At 37.5% G+C, this 18,251-nt stretch overlaps 1 protein-coding gene across 16 annotated transcripts in view; it reads left to right on the top strand.

Moving 5' to 3' along the window:
- Positions 1-18,251, top strand: part of Pex5l (peroxisomal biogenesis factor 5 like) — a 213,848-nt gene that overhangs the window by 100,770 nt on the left and 94,827 nt on the right. The gene's annotated exons all lie outside the window — the stretch shown is intronic.

The following is an 18,251-nucleotide window of genomic DNA, read 5'->3' as shown; positions in this document are numbered from 1 at the left end:
CTCATGATTATGGATCTTAATTTTGAGTATTTGTTAGGTCTTTGAAATACATTGCTATCTCTGGTGCCTAAGTAGGTTTGGATATCACCTGCCTACTTCATTTTATCTGATTAGAAATGAACCCAGCTTCACTTCATCCTGTTAGTACACAAAGTCCATATCTCCCATTAGTTCAGTCACATAGATGGAAAACAGCTAGAGTGCCATTAAAATTATAGCAGACACTTTCTAAGCATTTACTGTGCCTGCTTTACAAACATTTACTCATTTAATCTTGGCATCAAACATATGAATTAGACAGCACTGTGCCCACTGTACCCTCAGCCTTTCCTATATAGCTACTAGGTGACAGAACTGGGAGCTGAATCCAGATCTGATTCCAAACTGTGGCAGCAGTTTTCAGAATCACCTGAAGGGTATGTTGAGCCAGAGCTCAGTAGCTCCACCCCTAGAGTTTCTGACTCAGGGCTTTTGTGAAAGGGTGGGGGGTGGGGGGCGGCACACTCAGGCACTGCACATTGAACACCCCTGCACTCGGTACACATCCATACATGGTGATTCTCCCAGTATTCTTTGGAGCAACTTGAACCCAATCTCACTGGATAAATGCTTATGCCCCCCCTTTATTAGAATAATCAAGAATTCACATGAAGTCTTTAAATAGACTCACGGAGTGATTAAAGCAAATAACCAATATATTAAATTTCCCAATTAAATAATTTATTTTCTATGAAATGAATGTTGAATTCTTTTTCATTAAGGTCAAGGCTGATCTTCCTCCATGAATCATGAAGATTTTTTAGATCCATTGAATTGCCTTCTGATCACCAGCTTACTATAGTTTCAGTGAATATTTTGTCCTTCAGACAGACATAGGATACGAGAACTAATTCTAGGCAGGGAAACTCTCAAACCTTCAAGGTAGCAGCGGACAATCAAGAGAAGGAATATTTTCCTGGTACATCTGAATCAAGGATGTTTTTATCTTATGTGCTACAGTTGTCTCTTCTCCTAGCACCATGTGCTTCTCCTTCATGCATTTGCCATGCTTGAAAATATTTGTGTAGTATCTCCACATCCTAAGTTCCATGAGGATCACATCTGTCTGTCATTTAGTCCCCAGCCTGGTACAATGCCTGATAATATTTGCTGTCTGGCTGACTTACCACTCTATAATCTGCAATCATACAGGCAACAAATCATAATCACAGCAGTTACAAAGCGGTTCAGCTAGCTTCAGAGAGAACTTTTTACAGGATATACACTGGGGGGTGTGGAGGGGGAGAATTGTGTGGACGCTCCATAAAGCAGAAGCAACATAATTTTGTTCCCCATTCCCCGCCTTTTTCCTGAACCATTTCTCTGAGACATCTTCTTCCTGTTAAATGATTTCTGGGCTTGTGTATAAAGAAAACAGGCATCACTTGAAGGGAACTAGAATTTAATGAGGCAAAAATAAAAACATCCGATGAATCCAATCCAGCTGTGTGGATATTTCTTGCCAAAGGTGTAGGAGTTGGAGTAGTAGGGGCTGCGAATGAATGTACATGCAAATGGATGTCTAGAGGCCCAGATGGGTTGTAGCTATCTCAAGGAGATCCAGTGACTTTGTTCCCATTGCCATGCTCCACATGTCACAGTATCCCTCCCTTCCCTTGCACACCCAGGGGGATGCTGACTGAGTCATCACTCTGACCCTGGGATCACAGATGACTCTCCATTCTCATTGCTATTGTGATGATAATTTGGGGGTCACAAATTACTGAAAACTAAACATAAAGATTGAAGGGGTAGATATTAAAAACTTCAGATGAACTCCATGCGGATCACAAACAGAATGCATTAGCAGTTTCTTTCAAATGCGAATTGTCAGCATCAGAAAGATGAGTATTGTTTGTGCAGACGGATAGCTTAAGGAAAAGCCTCCATTCTGTGAGTTCCTTAAGCCCCTTTGTGATGGACATGTGGATGCTTGTTGTATTTTGCTCTAGTGAGTGTGGAAAAACACAGTAAGAAAAAGCCCAGTAGAATGCATTCATTGCCATGCCTCCATTAAAGGCCATTTTTAGAACCTTGTTATATTACCCAGTACTCTCTCTTAGGGTAGAATTCCATGAGGGGAGCAGATTTCTTTCTAGAAGAGCTACACATGTCCTGAGCAATTGGTTTGTTTCCTGTCTTAAGGAAATTAAAGATTATCTAATTAGGAGTCAGTGTTCCTAGCTACTACTAAAGAGATTAATAGAACTTAGGATATTCACTTCTGATAATTTATGATTCACTTTTGATTACTTTGACTACTATGCTACCACTGTCTTCTCCATTCATTATATACACATGTATATTTTTGTTATTTTATTAGATTTGAAAGCCATTTATATAGCAAGATGCAAATATGTTCATTGAAAAACATTTTCTAAGCTTCTACTAAGAGCCAGAAAATTCTAGGTGAGCAAGACACCGTGCTGAACAAAAAATGATGTGCTTTCCATATTCGTGGAGCTTAAGTTTGTGAAGGCATGAAAAGCTTATTAAGGCATGTCTAGAGAATAGATATTTATTCTCCTGATGGCCTTGGGCAAATGGTTTAACCTCTCTGAGCCTATCTCCTTTTTATTAAACTCGGGAAGAATAATACCTTCATTTTGTAAGATTTTTCATGAGGATTAAATTAAGTCAACCACGTCATTGAGCTGTCACACAAAGGTTCCCTGTTAATGCTCAGCTCTTTCCTCACTTAAAACCATGTTTTTTTTGAAACACTGTGGATTTAAACTCTGCATCAGAAAAAGGGATGATTCAGATCCTCTGTTACAGCTAAGGGAAGGATGCTTAAACACAAATTTTATTTTATAAAAGGCCCAACCTGGCTAAATCAAAATGAGATTGAGAAAGGAAGGAGGGGGCCCTCAGGAGAGCCCCTCCGGAAAGGAAAGGACTAAGGAAGAAGCCATCTGAAAGAGTCCTGGTCCTGACTGGGAGGCCGTGAGGGCAGCCATCCTGGAGATCCCTCCCAGATCTCAGCCTTGAAGGTTCCTCTCCCCTGCCTGCCTCCAGATTGACCGTAGTCACAGAGTGAGCATCTAACCTGTATCAGGTGCTGTGACAAACACCTTACATGTATTCCCATAGGACCTCGGTCACAATCACTCATATCACAACTATTTTTTAGATGAAGTGAGACACAGAGATGAAGCAGGAAGAACTAGGAAGTGCCTGAGCTGGGTCGAGAACCCAGAGTTTGTATTTTTTTTTGGGGGGGGGGCAGGGGCAGGGTAATCAGGGATTGAAGTCAGGTGCACTTGACCACTGAGCCACATCCCCAGCCCAATTTTGTATTTTATTTAGAGACAAGGTCTCACGGAGTTGCTTAGCACCCCGCTTGGCTTTGAACTTGTGATCCTCCTGCCTCAGCCTCCTGAGCCGCTGGGATTACAGGGATGCACCACTGTACCCAGCAGGAGTTTGTACTTTTAACCCCTTTGTCTCATTCCCTCTCTTCAGTGCTGTGGTCAGCAGCCAAGTCTGTCTGACGCTGAGCCCACACACTTGGTCATGCCCTTTTCTCCTCCTGGGTTCCACTTAGTGGTACTTCAGAATTTGCACTGCAGTCAGTTTCCTGCTTGGAGAAAAGCACATGAGTTCCAAGCAACCTCTCTGGATAAACTCCTACACAGGTCACACTGGGTGGGTAGAGTGAGAAGCTGGGATTAGGGCACAGGCACATCGGACCCCAAGCTCTGCTCTCTTCTACTCAGCACTGGATATATTTATGCTGAAAGCCCTGGAGCCACCATGGCACAGAGGCTTTTTTAAGTGTTTCATTAGTAAAACTCCCTTTCTACCTCCCCCTTAATCAAGAAGCAAAGAGCCCAAGTTCAAGTCTAAGCACTCTCACTTAGAAATTCTGATTCAGGTAAAATTGGGTTTTTTGAGCTTTTCCATTCTCATCTGTTGAAATGGGAATAATGACATCTACTCCACAGTTTTATACTGCAAGAGCTAGGGGCAGGGAGTGAGCACTGTGGACAGCTGAGAAACATTAGTTTCCTTTTCTTTCTGCTCTGCTTATTTCTTCATCTGTCCTTTCTCTTGGGCAAGATAAAAGCCATCACCATTTTTAAATTGCATAAGCCCTCTGCCACCATTGGTGGGTGGCTGCCAGCGTACATGAGACACATCCACAGGTAGTGGACAGGGAGGGGAGTCTGTGGAATGAAAGCGACATTTGGAATTTGCTTCAGAGTCCTCCATTCCCCACTGAACACTGTATTTCAAGGACAACTGAGGATTTGGAAGTGCATTCCGCAGACACCGGGACTTGATCTCATTCTATGCTCTAGTAGCTTCTCAACTCTACATTCTGGATTCTTTTTGTGTACAGCAGTCACCAGTAAAAAGAAAAAGACAAGGTCTGTGAAATACTAAGACATCCTGCCCGATTCTTCATGTGGGAGATCGAGTAGAATCCCTAAAGCACTTGGGCAAAGTGGCTTCTGACACTTCCTTTAATGACACCACAGTGAAGGACAGTGGTGGGACATGATTATGGGTTTGACACTGAAGTTGAAGTTCTCTCCACCACTACGGCAAGCTGCCTCTTTCTACGTGACGGATAAGAATGCATGAAACAAATAGAAACAGTTTTTAGGCTGTGAAAACATTTCCCAGGCAGGATTGTCAGGAACTGGGTCTTCATTTTGGCAGATAATTATGGGACCCTTCATAGGCACCCTTGATTCACACTTGATGCAACTCAGACTGCTTCTGTGTCCAAGTTCACAGGGTCAGTGTTTGGCACATGTTTCCACTTGAGTAATTTGCAAATAGGATGGGCTGCCACTGGATGAGCAGGGCTGGGACCCACGGGCAGGACACCTGGGCATCATGTTTCTGTGATGAAGGGAAAGGTAAGCTTGGCAGAAACTTCTGCTTATTTTTCATATAAAAAAAAACTGCAAAAAAAAACACACAAATAGTTAAGTGTCAGAAGTGCTTACTTTTCTTATCTCTTCTGAGATACATTTGACAAAATGTCCATTAGAGAGAAGAACAAGGACTGCCCCTTCCAAATTCCCTGCTCCCTGCTTACCTGTTTCAGTTTCTTCGTCTATAAAATGGTCATAATAAAAATATACACATGGACTGGTGTTTTGGCACATGCCTGTAATCCCAGGGGCTCAGGGGGTTGAGGCTGGAGAATCACAAGTTCAAAGCCAGCCTCAGCAACTTAACAAGGCCCTGAGCAACTCAGTGAGATCCTGTCTCTAAATAAAATACAAAAAAAAAAAAAAAAGGCTGGAGATGTGGCTCAGTGGTTAAGTGCCCCTGAGTTCAATCCCTGGTACTGAAAAAAAAAAGAAAAGCATACACCTGGAAGAGTTGTCGAGATATCTATGGGTAATATTGGAATACATGCAAAGCATTTGTCAGAGTACTTGATATATTTTAGATACTAAATAACTGATTACAGTCACCCTTCTTTTCCGTGGTTCCACATTCGTTGATTCAATCAAGCTCAAATTGAAGATATTCAAGAAAAAACAATCTCATCTGTATTGAACATATACAGTCTTTGCTTTCTTGTAATTATTCCCTAAACAGTACAACAACTTTTATACAAAGCAGTTGCATCATATTAGCTATGATAAGTAATCTACAGATGATTTTAAGGCATACGGAAGGATGCACATAAGCTATATATATGCAAATACTATGTCATTTTACCTAGGGGACTTAAGCATCCATGGATTTGGGTATCCAAGGGGTTCCTGAAACAAATCTCCCATGGATACTACAAATAGCATTACTACTATTGCTAGGCACCTGTCCTCGGGCAATCCTATCTCTGGGTTTCAAATACTTCTATAAAATTAGGATGTGATCATCACCATTCTAAAGATGTGTCTGTGAGAATGACTGAGAGTTGTCAACGTGCTTAATACCATTTCAGCCATCATTTTCATGACTGTCACTCCAATGGATATCTCTTTTCTTTGGACCATGACGCTTTTCAAAAAGTTCACAATTCTGAGCCATTTCCTCAAAAGTAGAAATTCTTATATTCATTTGTTAAACATCAAATGTCTGGTTCTTGGGAGCTCCGAACTGGAGAGCACATCCAATACGCAGCCACCTGCTCCAGCTCTGTCTTCATCCACACCGCCTCTCGCCTTTTGTTCTCATGCAGCTTAGGAAATTGTTTAACTCAGAAGATCAGAAAGTGCTCCCAATCCTCCTCTGGGCAGAACACATAATTACTATATTTTCACATAAAACATCAATGCAAATTTCAACTTTTTCTACTAACCTTCAAAAAGTGACTTCTCTGCCCATATCACATCACTAAGCTAATTTGCATTGGTGTCAATATCACTAAACACGAATGCACTAGTCCTTCTTTTTAAGGCATTTTTTAAATGAAAGTTATAATTTCTTCCTCTTCTGTTTCATTTAACCTCTATGCCAGCCTGATCTCCCTGAATCTTAGGATCAGGATAAGATCAACTGAAGACACTCCTGAGTTGTGAAATTCAACACCTCCCAACCCACTACACAAGATTTTTGTGAATTCTCTGGTTCTGAGCACCTGCTTCTACTTTACAGGTTGTTTGTGAACTTTTTAAATTCATTCAACAAACATTTAAGTACCAAAATGCCTACTCTGTGCCAGGCACTATTTTCTGGACTGTTCATGAACAACACTCAGCAAAACACACAACATTACTCCTCTGTCTTTTCTTCTTCCTCCACATCTTGTCAAGTTGAACTTGGAATTTGGCTCCATCCCTCAAATACAAGCAAAAGACTTCATCTATAGAAGGTATTTGTGTCTGCAGCAGATATCACTGGAAATTTGGAAAGATAATTGGGGAAAGGAGAAGGGATGGGGGAAGAGGATTAAGTTGGCACTAAAAAAAAAAAGTTTTAATTTTGAAGAAGTGTTTTTAGCCAATCTTCATTCTCTCTCCTTTTCCACATTGCTGAATTCTCCTTCTTCCATGTTGCTATTATATTTTAATCCAAATGGAATTTCCACCACCCTCACAAGGGCTTTGCAGAAAATATGAAAATGGCCCATGACTGTGCCATACCCTCTCTTAACAGCCTTTTCCTCAGTTACTGAAATGAAACCAAAAAGTTTGAAGTTATCACTGGAAAGGACTCCATGTGCATCTTATCCTGAAGCCATTGCCATCCCTAGCCTCTGCTCAGATGTTGGTGGAAGAATTTGGGAAGGAGATGGTTTTATCCACTGTAACCTAGATTTGGAAGAAACCTAAAGAAGTCTTAGGCAGACATAACCATGTATCATCTGCCAACCTCTCCATGCCTTCTTTCATTCAATAATCCTTCATTTTACCATCTATACCCCAGAAGATCTTGTGTGTGTGGCAACACTAAATAGAATGAGACCCAACATCTAACACCAAGGAGATCGAAGTTCAGACTTCAATAAAGAAAAGGTGGCTATTGAGCTGAATCTGGAAGAATTAGCAGAATTCACCAGGTAGGAAGGAGAGGGAATTCCAAATGAATTTTTTTTTTCTACAGAAAACAAAACCAGGGTAATTTGATCTATGCAGCCTTAATCCACATGGTGAGTGGTGCCCAGACCTGGCAAGGGGGAGCCATGGGATAGGGAAGAAATGAAACAGGATCCTGCAGATCTCAGAACATTCCCTGTCATGATGTGACTCCAAAAGAAAATCATAAAACTTTATAGGGTTTAAACTGAAAACAAATAAACAAGTAAAATTTTACCATAATAATTAAAAGAGACCTAACTAGACAATAAATTCTTTTTTTTAATTGTTGGTTGTTCAAAACATTACATAGTTCTTGATATATCATATTTCACACTTTGATTCAAGTGGGTTATGAACTCCCATTTTTACCCCGTATACAGATTGCAGAATCACATCAGTTACACTTCCATTGATTTACATATTGACATACTCATGTCTGTTGTATTCTGCTGCCTTTCCTATCCTCTGCTATCCCCTCCCCTCCCTTCCCCTCCCCTCTTCTCTCTCTACCCCCTCTACTGTAATTCATTCCTCCCCTTTGTGTTATTTTTCCCTTTCCCCTCACTTCCTCTTGTATGTAATTTTGTATAACCCTGAGGGTCTCCTTCCATTTCCATGCAATTTCCCTTGACAATAAATTCTATTAATAGAGAAATCCAAATTAAGTTCCTCAAAAAACTGTCACTTGGCTTGTTTACTCTGCCATAGTTTTATTTATTGTTAACTGAAACCACAGTGATATTAAAATATCCAAATTCAAGAAATATACTACTCTATTTCTAATTAACCTTCTCTGATAAAATAATGATTTCTTTTTAAATGAAGAAAAAGTGCAAACTTTTTTTTAACTTTTGAAAGAAAAGGTAAAATCCTAAACCTATTGAACAAATTATGTTTTAAAATCTTGGGAAATCGTGCAGAAAAAAATATATATCCAAAACTTTCTAATCTTGATGACTTTACTAACAGAGTAGGTTGAGCTTTTTACTAAAATGGAAAATCTCTTAAAATAATTTGCAATGAGAACTTTAAAGACATTTATTATAAAAGAAGATCATAAAGTGAATATAACTCTTTTATACTTTTGAATTAAAGACACATAAGTTATGCCTAAAGCAACTGTCTGGCCTAAGAGAAAAAATAGGAAGTAAGCTTTTAAAATATCTGACCCTTCTAGAACATTTATGGTAACATTTGGGGAAAAGCAGACTTTAGGTGTATTTAGAAAGGAAGTCTGTGTCTTTAGGTTTAGTAAAATACCATAAAGCTTCAAATAATAAGAAGATTCAAAAGCACTGGAGAATTCTAATTAATTGAAAACTTTCATTATCTTAAGACCAACTAAAGGAAGGAAAAATACTCCTTTTCTAGTGATAAATATTCCTATATATGTTAATATGTCCTTCTCCCTTACAACGTGCAATATTCTAAGCCTAATATTTTCTTTGAAGAATGAGGACATCAGGGCATTTGCTGGGTGCATCTGTTCTTGCTCTGTAGTTCTTCCAGAGGTAGTTGTTAGAGATGGGGTTAAATGACTACAAATAACATGTCAATGTGAGAACAACAAAGATTTTTAAAGTTAAAGGAAATATATATAATCTATCTAAAATTTTAAGTTTTCTAATTAAATATCGGTATCATGTAGTTGCTTTTATCTGGAGTACTAAAAGGCCACGATGCATTATTTAGCAGGTTGAACTGAGTTCAATTCAAATTTCTTTTAAATGTTAATTCTTTTGATATATATCTGAGAGTTAGAAATAAGAAAATGTAGAAACTAGCAGGGAATCCATTTACAGCATATTGGAAAAACTACATAAGCAACTTAAAACTGATTAGATTTCTCTTCTGCCTATTTGTAGTAGCTTGGGACACAAAGTATGAGCATATATCCAGTACAGGAGACATAGGCAATCATGCTTAATGACCAGCATAGTGGAAATGACCCAATATATCCATGAATAAAATGGTCCACCAAACTCTCCTAATCCTTCAGAACTGGAAACAAGATATGAATGTAATGCTTATTTATAATTCACCAGTCAAAACAGTGAACTAATTAGTAGAAATATGTATTTTGGGGACTGCTAGAAATGTTTCAAGAATCTTAATGTCTTCTACATTAAATTGTTTCTTAGACTTTGAAAGTTGAAAGTCACCTTTTTTATTGTGATTATATAACTTTGATTGGATAGATTTCCTAATATGGCTTTCTATTTGTCAATCCTAGAGCACATAAAACAGTCTGTGAATTCATTAGCAATCTTATGGTACTTTGGAGTTTTGCAACTGCAGCTATAATGGGCCAGATCAAGATTTGCCTTAGAGTCTATTGTTAGGGGAAATCCATGAACTTTTTCATTTCATTTAGTGTAGTATTATCAGATTACTATTTCAAAATAATAAATAGTTCTTTCAGATACTATGGACTCCCAAATGCATATGGAAAATAATTTACTTGGCTAATAGAATTTTGCTGATTTATAGCATTATTAGACCATACTGAATGCTCACCTATACATGTATTATCTATTTGAGCCTCACAAAAACACTGTGAAGTAAGCAAGGCCATTATTAGCATCATCCCTACCCTTTAGCTTAGAGAAGACTAAGTTCTCTTTCCAAGGTCACACAAGAAAGGAAAGCATTTGTTCTGAGTCAAACCCTCACTTTTAAGTCCACTTCCTGTGCTCTGTCCATATAGATCACCTAAGCTCAGTAACAACATGCATGTAAAACCACAATACCATACAAAGCTGGGTTAGAGCAACCCTCAGCAACTTAAAGAGTTCACAGATCGGCAAATGGACTAATATATAAGAAAACGCAAAAATGTTCTTTCCTTTCTGGTTTGTCAGTTGAAGTACAGCCTCTAATAAAGCAGCTTTTGAATACAGGTAGTGGGACTTAGGTCTATGCACAATCCAAACACTGGATCTGGAGTCATCTGCCTGCTTGTCCTCCTAGCCCAGCCATCCTGGATATTACCAAGTATGATAGGGAGAGAACTCAGAAGTGTCTTCTTTGTTTTTTAATAAATACTTAAGTAGTGGTTCCAATAGCAAATTTCATACATCTATTGATATTTATAACAAGTGTCCTCTATTTGGAACTAATCAGGACTATGTTTAAAGCCAGAAAGTTTAATAGAAAAGTAAAATGAGCTGGTACATCATGTGTATAACCAACAGAGTGGGAGTTACAGATTTAAGGGGAAGTTGGTTTTATTTAAAACATTCGGGCCCCCCAGGGGTTCTAATTAAAGTTCTCTGTGAATATCATCCTAAGCTATTGTCTAACACACATAGGTCAGAACAGGCCAGCCTGTATCTGATAGCCAGAGACAAGCTACAAGCCTCCTCCAAAATAGGCTATAGTGAAATTAGCAAGAGCTTTTTGAAAAATATTAAAAACTCCTTGTGATTTTTTTCCAAGTGTTCCATTTTTAACTGCTCTATTTTTTGTACACATTATGTATTTTAACTCATGTTTATATTAACTAACTGAACTCTTTAAAATGTATATAATTTAATGAACTTTTAGTTGGAAGCAAGTAATTTCTTTGGAGCTTTAGAAATCAAAGGATACTTGATTTTCCACAAGAAAATTCTTTTTCAAGAAGTTCCAAACTGTGATTCAAGGTCACGTGGCTCAAACCTCAGTTCAGTTTGAGAAAGCAGAGCCCCTGTTGACACTGACTGACTGACCACTCCAGGCACAGTCTTCATTCTTCATTTGAATTTCTTTTGGGTAACTATCCCTGACATTGTCATTGTCCATTACAGGTGGCCAAGGGTTCTGAGGTTTTAGTTTTTAGTATCTATGATGTTAATTTGATCACACTAAAAAAAAAAAAAAATGAAAAAGAATTTGCTGAGAAGGCTTAAAATACCCCTCTGGGTAAATCATCTTTGGACTTTTGTAACTGCTTGACTGAGGTACAAAAGACAGACCACTTTGGAATCATTCATAAGTAGTAGTTCTGTGACCATATTTGTTGGCTGGGGCTTCCATAAAACAGTCGCACAGATTGATTGACTTAAACAATAAAAATTTATTTTCTCCTGGTTCTGGAAAAAAAGAAGTTTGAGATCAAGGTGTTGGCAGGGTTGGTTTCTTGTGAGGTTTCTCCCTCTGGCTTGTAAATGACCAGTTTCTCTCTGTCTCTTCACAGGGTCTTCTCTTGTGCACGTCTGTCCTAACGTGCTTTTTAAAGAATATTTGTCAGATTGGATTGAGAGCCACTCTCAAAGGCCTCCTTTTAACTTAATGACCTCTTTTCCAACCCCATTTCCAAATAGAGTCACATTCTGATGTACTAGAATGAAGGCTTGCAGCTTAAGAATTTTAGTGGACACAGCTTAACACCTAAGGGTCACTAATCCTAGAACATTAGAAAAATGTTTTTTGATTACTGGTAGCTAGATTGAGCATCATCTTTTTGCTTCTGATCTTTGATTTCAATACTTTCTTAGTCCTTTTAACTCATCCCAGCCCTAGGCTTTGCTTATTGATTACGAATACTCAGATTATCATCTTAATTTGTTCATGGATTAGACTATGATGATTCTGTGTTTCTATTGCTGTAATTCAAGTCTCTTTTCACATTTATTTTTCAATTTCCTTTATTTGTCCCTCTATAGTCCCTGGGCCTTCTAAATTCAGGTCCATTCAGTGTTTTCTGTACTAGCCAAAAACTGGAACCACCCAAATGTCCATCAAAAGTTAAATGGATATATTGTGGTATATTCAGATGATGGAATACCATACAACAATGAGAACAGAACTATCACTACTTACTCCATGGATGAATACAGACATAACATGGCACCATTTTAAGTCAACAGAGTTCATGATCTTGGCAGTCACAGTTCATAGTCAATTAATATGTATTGGGTACTCACTATGTGCCAGGCATTGTAGAAAATGTTTTCATATATACTATGTCATTTTAATTCTCACAAATTTGTGAAGTAGACAGTATTTCAATCCTATTTGCAGAAGGTAAAATGGAGGCTTAGGATAATTTACAAAATGCAGAACTGGGATGGAAACTCCTGTCGTGACTCCAGTCCTAGGGTGAGAGCCAACAGGCCACATGACCATTTTTCTTTCTCCTGGAAGATACACTGGATGCATTAGTTGATAATCACCTTGACCACATCTCGCTACGCTGTGGCTCACAGCACCAAGGTTTCTCTGTCCTTTTCTTATCTATTCACAAGATGAAAGAGAATATGCATCCGATTTCAAGGAACACAGAGGCATTCAGGGGAAACAGCCCACACATTGCCAGTGACCCCCAGAGGAATATCAGGACAAGCTGAGTCCAATCCATAATTTTAGTATAGGAATTCCCAAAGCCTCAGTTTTTCTCTTGGAGCTGTTTCAGAGACATCAACCAAATGGAGTACCTTACCTGCAGAGCTTCTTGGCTAGTAGCTTATGAATTTGGCCTAATTTCTATATTATGCATTTCCTAAGTTATATCAACAAAACTGGGGCATTTGGTGACTGGGAAACAAGCTGATAAAAGCATTTGCACCTGCCAGAAAATTAGGAAAGCCACAAAGAAGACTACTGAACCATCAGTCTCCAAGGCCACAATTCTGGTTCATCCATTAGTAATAGAATTCGCCTGAAATATTTATAGAGGGGGTGAACTCCAGTTCAACAGTGAATGGCCCTCTTCTAGAATGAAATTAGATACAGTGTAACTCCACCTTATAACATCTGGATAAACCTGTCTCAGATTCAATAATTTGGTAAGGGTATATTTAACACATGATGGTTCAACTGTTTCTTTGCCCCGAGATAATGACCTTCAACATTTAAAGGCCTCCAATGTGGTAAGAGAATAAAATTCTTTCTTGTGATTTGTTCTTTGAATTTAGTATGTATATTTTATTTACTAAAGGCAAAAAAATTGGGAGAATAAATTGAATTATCAATAAGTAAGACAGTTTCAGGGGTAAACTACATTAATTCAAGGGAAGTTTTTCATCATCTTGACTATTTTTTTTTACCTATACAGATTCTTATTCATTATATTTGCTTTGAAATATTTTCTAATTATAGAAAACATAGAAACTAAAAAATTATAAAAATTAAGGAACCAACTTTTTATATGTGGTGGAGGACCACATATGTATGGGAGGACCCCCGTTTCCTTATAAGATCTAGTAGCCTACACCTGCATGGCTACCTGTATACACTAGAAACCAGGCCTCAAGGTCTCTTCCCTGACTCCCTATCCAAGAAGTCACACACATCTCACCTCCTGCTATGTCCCAAATACTATTGAACCAGCATAGTTTCAGCAACTACCTATGCAGGTGATAAATTGATCCTCATACTTCACGTCCTCTCAAGTGCCATGACATCCATTTATCTGTGCTTGTTCTGGAGGGGGAGGGGATTTTTTTGAAAAGAAAAAGAAAGTAATCTTAAGGACTTTGTATTTTCAGTCATTTTCCTTTTTTCTTAAAACTAACCTTTAAAGTAAATGGGCTTTTGGATTTGTTGTTGATGTTGTTGTTGTTGTTCGTTTGTTTGTTTGCAAATTGTCTATTTGACAAGGAATTGAAAATAATAACAACAACCCTTTAACTTGAATTATATTTGGGGGATACATATTTCAGATAGTCATCAAAGGCCTCCCAAAATATAACAAATTTGAGATTTGTCTCACACAAAAAAAATACATTTCATTGTACTTTTACTGCTTAATTATCCAGTATGTATTCTTTATGACATCCTCAATATAAGGCCAATGTCAAAAGCAGAAAAATGTTTAAGTCAGTCCATGCTAAGCAGAAAGAGTTGCTTGCAGGTATACATCAGGGAGCTCACCCTTAAGATAAAATAACTCACAAGTAATGCAGAGCCACATTAATCAGAGGAAACCTAGAAGTAAAACTTCACTGATTCAGAGCTGGTCATAGGCGGAGGAGGACTGAGTACTCTTGTCTTGACCATCTGTGATGAGAATCAGGGTAAATAATCTTTGGATGACAGTGTGATTGAAGTAGACCAGAATGTTTAAACTTCTCCAAAGAACAAACAAATGGTGAATTATTTATAGACAAATGGATCTTGTTAATTAAAAAAAAAAGTCTTATCTGTCCTTTCAAGAAAATTTTAAGCACCTTTACCTGACAACGCTATATTAATTTTAATGAATTTCCATTTATATGCTTGAAACTACTTCAATTCCTTAACCATCTAATTAAAACTTTTTATCTCATTCAGAGTCACCTTCTGTCAAAGTTGGCCATATTATGTGATTTCAAAATCTTGAATAATTTGAGAAAGATACCCAGTATACGTATATTTGTTGCATACCTGAGTACCTGTTATGTGCCTGTGGAGACCTATACCAAATAATGCAATATCATTCATAAGTAAAAAACAAAATATTTGCTCTCACAAGACAGTGTCATTGGTGAGACATAGATGAAAACATTTTACATAAAAAACAGATTATAATAAGCCCCCATGGAGGAGCTTAAGCTACATACACAGCTAGGGAATTTGGGATACTGGACAGTTCTGCTCCTCAAGTGACCAACTATGCCATCAGGGAAAAAAAATGGCAAGAAGTGCTTTGGAACCAATTTGTGATTCTGGCCATTGAAGATATATATATATATATATATATATATATATATATATATATATATATATATATATATATATATATGTGTGTGTATATATATATATGTATATATATATATACACACACACACATATATACACACACATATACACATAAATATGTATATATATATATTTATGTATATATACATTTATATAGATAGATAGATTTTTTTAAATAAAGGAAGAGAGAAGTTGGCTGAAATTCCTCAGAAGTGCTTCTGGATAGTCAATCAAGAGAGAATGAGATGCTGACACCTGTTTTCTGTTTTCTGGAGGCGTTTATGTTCTAAGAGTAATGATACTATACTCAGGGGCTTTCTGCCTTGTCCCTAAATGCTCTGGATTTTTTTTATAGAGGAATGGCCCATGAAGGCAAAAATTCACAGAGCCAGTGAAAGTCAGATTTTCACCCAGCACCAAGAATTCAGACCAAGGAAAGTAAATCTGTACAGGTAGCCTTGAAATTCCAGTGGTTTTTATGGGTGAAGGCTTATTGTCAAACACCATAGAAATTGTTATCTGTCTATTTCTGCCATCTGCTCTCCACCCCATCCATCTATAGTCCTTCCAGAAGGGCAAAACAAAACAAAAAAAAAGTGCCAATTAACACATAACACAAACCGAAGGCACAGAAGTTGTATAATAGAAGATAATTAGAGTCACTCCTCATTGATCTCAGAAGACTTCCCAGAGAAGTTTATGGCTTGAAGAAGTATACACCAGGGTCACCTGGGTCTGAAAAATACAAAGCTGGATGGAGGGGATAAAGACACAGTAAGGGAGAAATAGATGGTGAATGGGGAGCCCACCTCTTAAATTCCTCTTAAATGTATTTGCCATTATTGCAAATAAATAGTCACCAATTTATTTGCTGTGACTTGACTATTCTTATTAGGGAATAGGAAATCACATTATTTCCAGCCACAGATCACTGAACCCATGGGGAATTTATTATGAGTTGTGAAATTCACCTTTGAATCTCTGATTAAAAGAATAGAATTCTGTCCATGCTTCCCAGTTATTTACAACTAGATGGCACTTCCTTCAAGATGTTTAGAAAGAAGAACCAATATGCCCAGATGTAGTTCTATTTCTACCACTTTAAAAATGAACAAAACACTCTGTCCGGGTTGGGGGTGAGTTAAGATAGAGCCAGCACGTGCTGAACCCTACTCTATGTTGGAAAAAATCTACAGAAGCACACCGAACTGGGAAAGGACACCAAAAGGTAGGCAGAAGCCACTGGAAAACATTACCTGACCTTTTCCATGTTGGGAGTTTAAAGAGAGCTTGACACTTATCAAGCTCTCTTGACACTTCACCTTCCCAAGTGAAATAATGTTAGCCTGTCTCTGCACATATGCATGAGAAAAGCCATTAGAACTGCTAGTCTTTTCATGGCCAGTTTCATGCAGGTGCTTAAGTTCAGGGAGCTGATTTGTGAGACCTATAATTTTTAGCATATGTGAAACTGAATATTTCATTTCAAAGTATTTCTAAAATTATGTAGATATATTTTGTATTCATTTACATGTATTATATGTATATGAAGAAATATATGCAATAGATTTATACTTATAAGCTTGAAGGTATTATGTCTATCCTTAAAACATTCATCCTAAAAATACTAGTTAATTTCCAACATTGTAAAAATAAAATATAAAACTTTGGAAAAATGCATGAAAAAATCAGAGATACTATTTTTATTTTTCCTATTTCTATTTTTACTCAATTTTTGGCAACAATATGTTCTTGTTTTTGATTATTATAATCAGAACAAGAGAAAGACTGTTTTTAAAATCCATATACTAGTTTTAGGTAAGCAAACTTATTTAATATTATAGTCATTTACTCTCTTCCTATTTTAATATTTTTTTCATTTATTTTGCTTAATATCTCCAATAAATAGTCTCGATTGTTGTTGATAGATAATATTCATAATTTTTAAATTACAAACTCCATGGTAGTGATAATAGAATTGGCAACTTGGAAATTGATTACAAATGAACTGTAACTGTGGAATTGCATTCTTTAAGTATTTCATGCATCCAAAATAGAACTCAAACAATCTTGGTAAAGATGGCATAGTGGCATTTAGTTCCTGTTTAGCAAGAATTAGATGAAGCTAGAGCTTATTAAGCCTGTTAAGGTCCATAAAGTAAAAAATTTGAATACATGAAATACTTAGATTCGTTTTCTGTGAAGAGAAAAAGAAACAGAAGCATTTTGTTAGGAATGTGATCCTGAGTGAAATTGTGGATGGTTGATTCTTCCAGAATAGAGGAGGAAAACACATCTCAATATTGATCATCATCTGAGGATGCTGGAGCTATAACTCATTGGTATAGCACTCACCGAGTGTGCTGGGGGGCCCTGGGTTCCAATCCCCATCATCAAAAAACATATTTTTTTCTTATAGCCATAACCAGTATAAGTGATTGTACTGAGAAATGAGTGCCACCTGTACTTTAATATCAAAAACAATAATATTCATGACAGTCAGTGGAGAACATGAGGGAGAGCTCTCCAGCCTCCTTCAACCAGATGAACAAATAGCACCCATGTAGTAGAGAAGGAAGCAGGCAGGCCTGGGAGGCCAGTCTGGAATCTCCTCCTGCCTCCATCACAGACTTTTTTTTTTTGGGGGGGGGAGCCTTAGCCAAACCACACAAGCATTGAGCTTCAATGTCCTCAGCTATCTGTGGAAGATACTATATACCTCAGAAATACCAAGAGATCAAACAAGTGAAATTAAGTCAGACGTCTAACAGAATGCCCAGCACATGGTAGCATCTCAAAATAGTTTAATTCCCTTCTCTGTGAGACAGGACTGCAGCCAACACCAGTTCATCTAAAGACATCTGGTGGCTCCACAGCCTGGTATGCAGCCTGAACAGATCCTATGACATCCAGTATGTTGTAATCTGTATCTTCTGTTGCACATTAACAAAAAGAAAACAAGTGGGTCAAAATTTGAATTTTTTAATAAATAATATCACTTGCTATATTCCCTTCATTGCATTCATTTTTGCCTGTTTTTATAATAGGAAAAAACAAGAC

Source organism: Ictidomys tridecemlineatus, chromosome 3 (genome assembly GCF_052094955.1).
Source record: "Ictidomys tridecemlineatus isolate mIctTri1 chromosome 3, mIctTri1.hap1, whole genome shotgun sequence".
NCBI lineage: Eukaryota > Metazoa > Chordata > Mammalia > Rodentia > Sciuridae > Ictidomys > Ictidomys tridecemlineatus.
The sequence above is the reverse complement of the archived record's forward strand: the minus strand, read 5'-3'. Positions and strand labels throughout refer to the sequence as shown.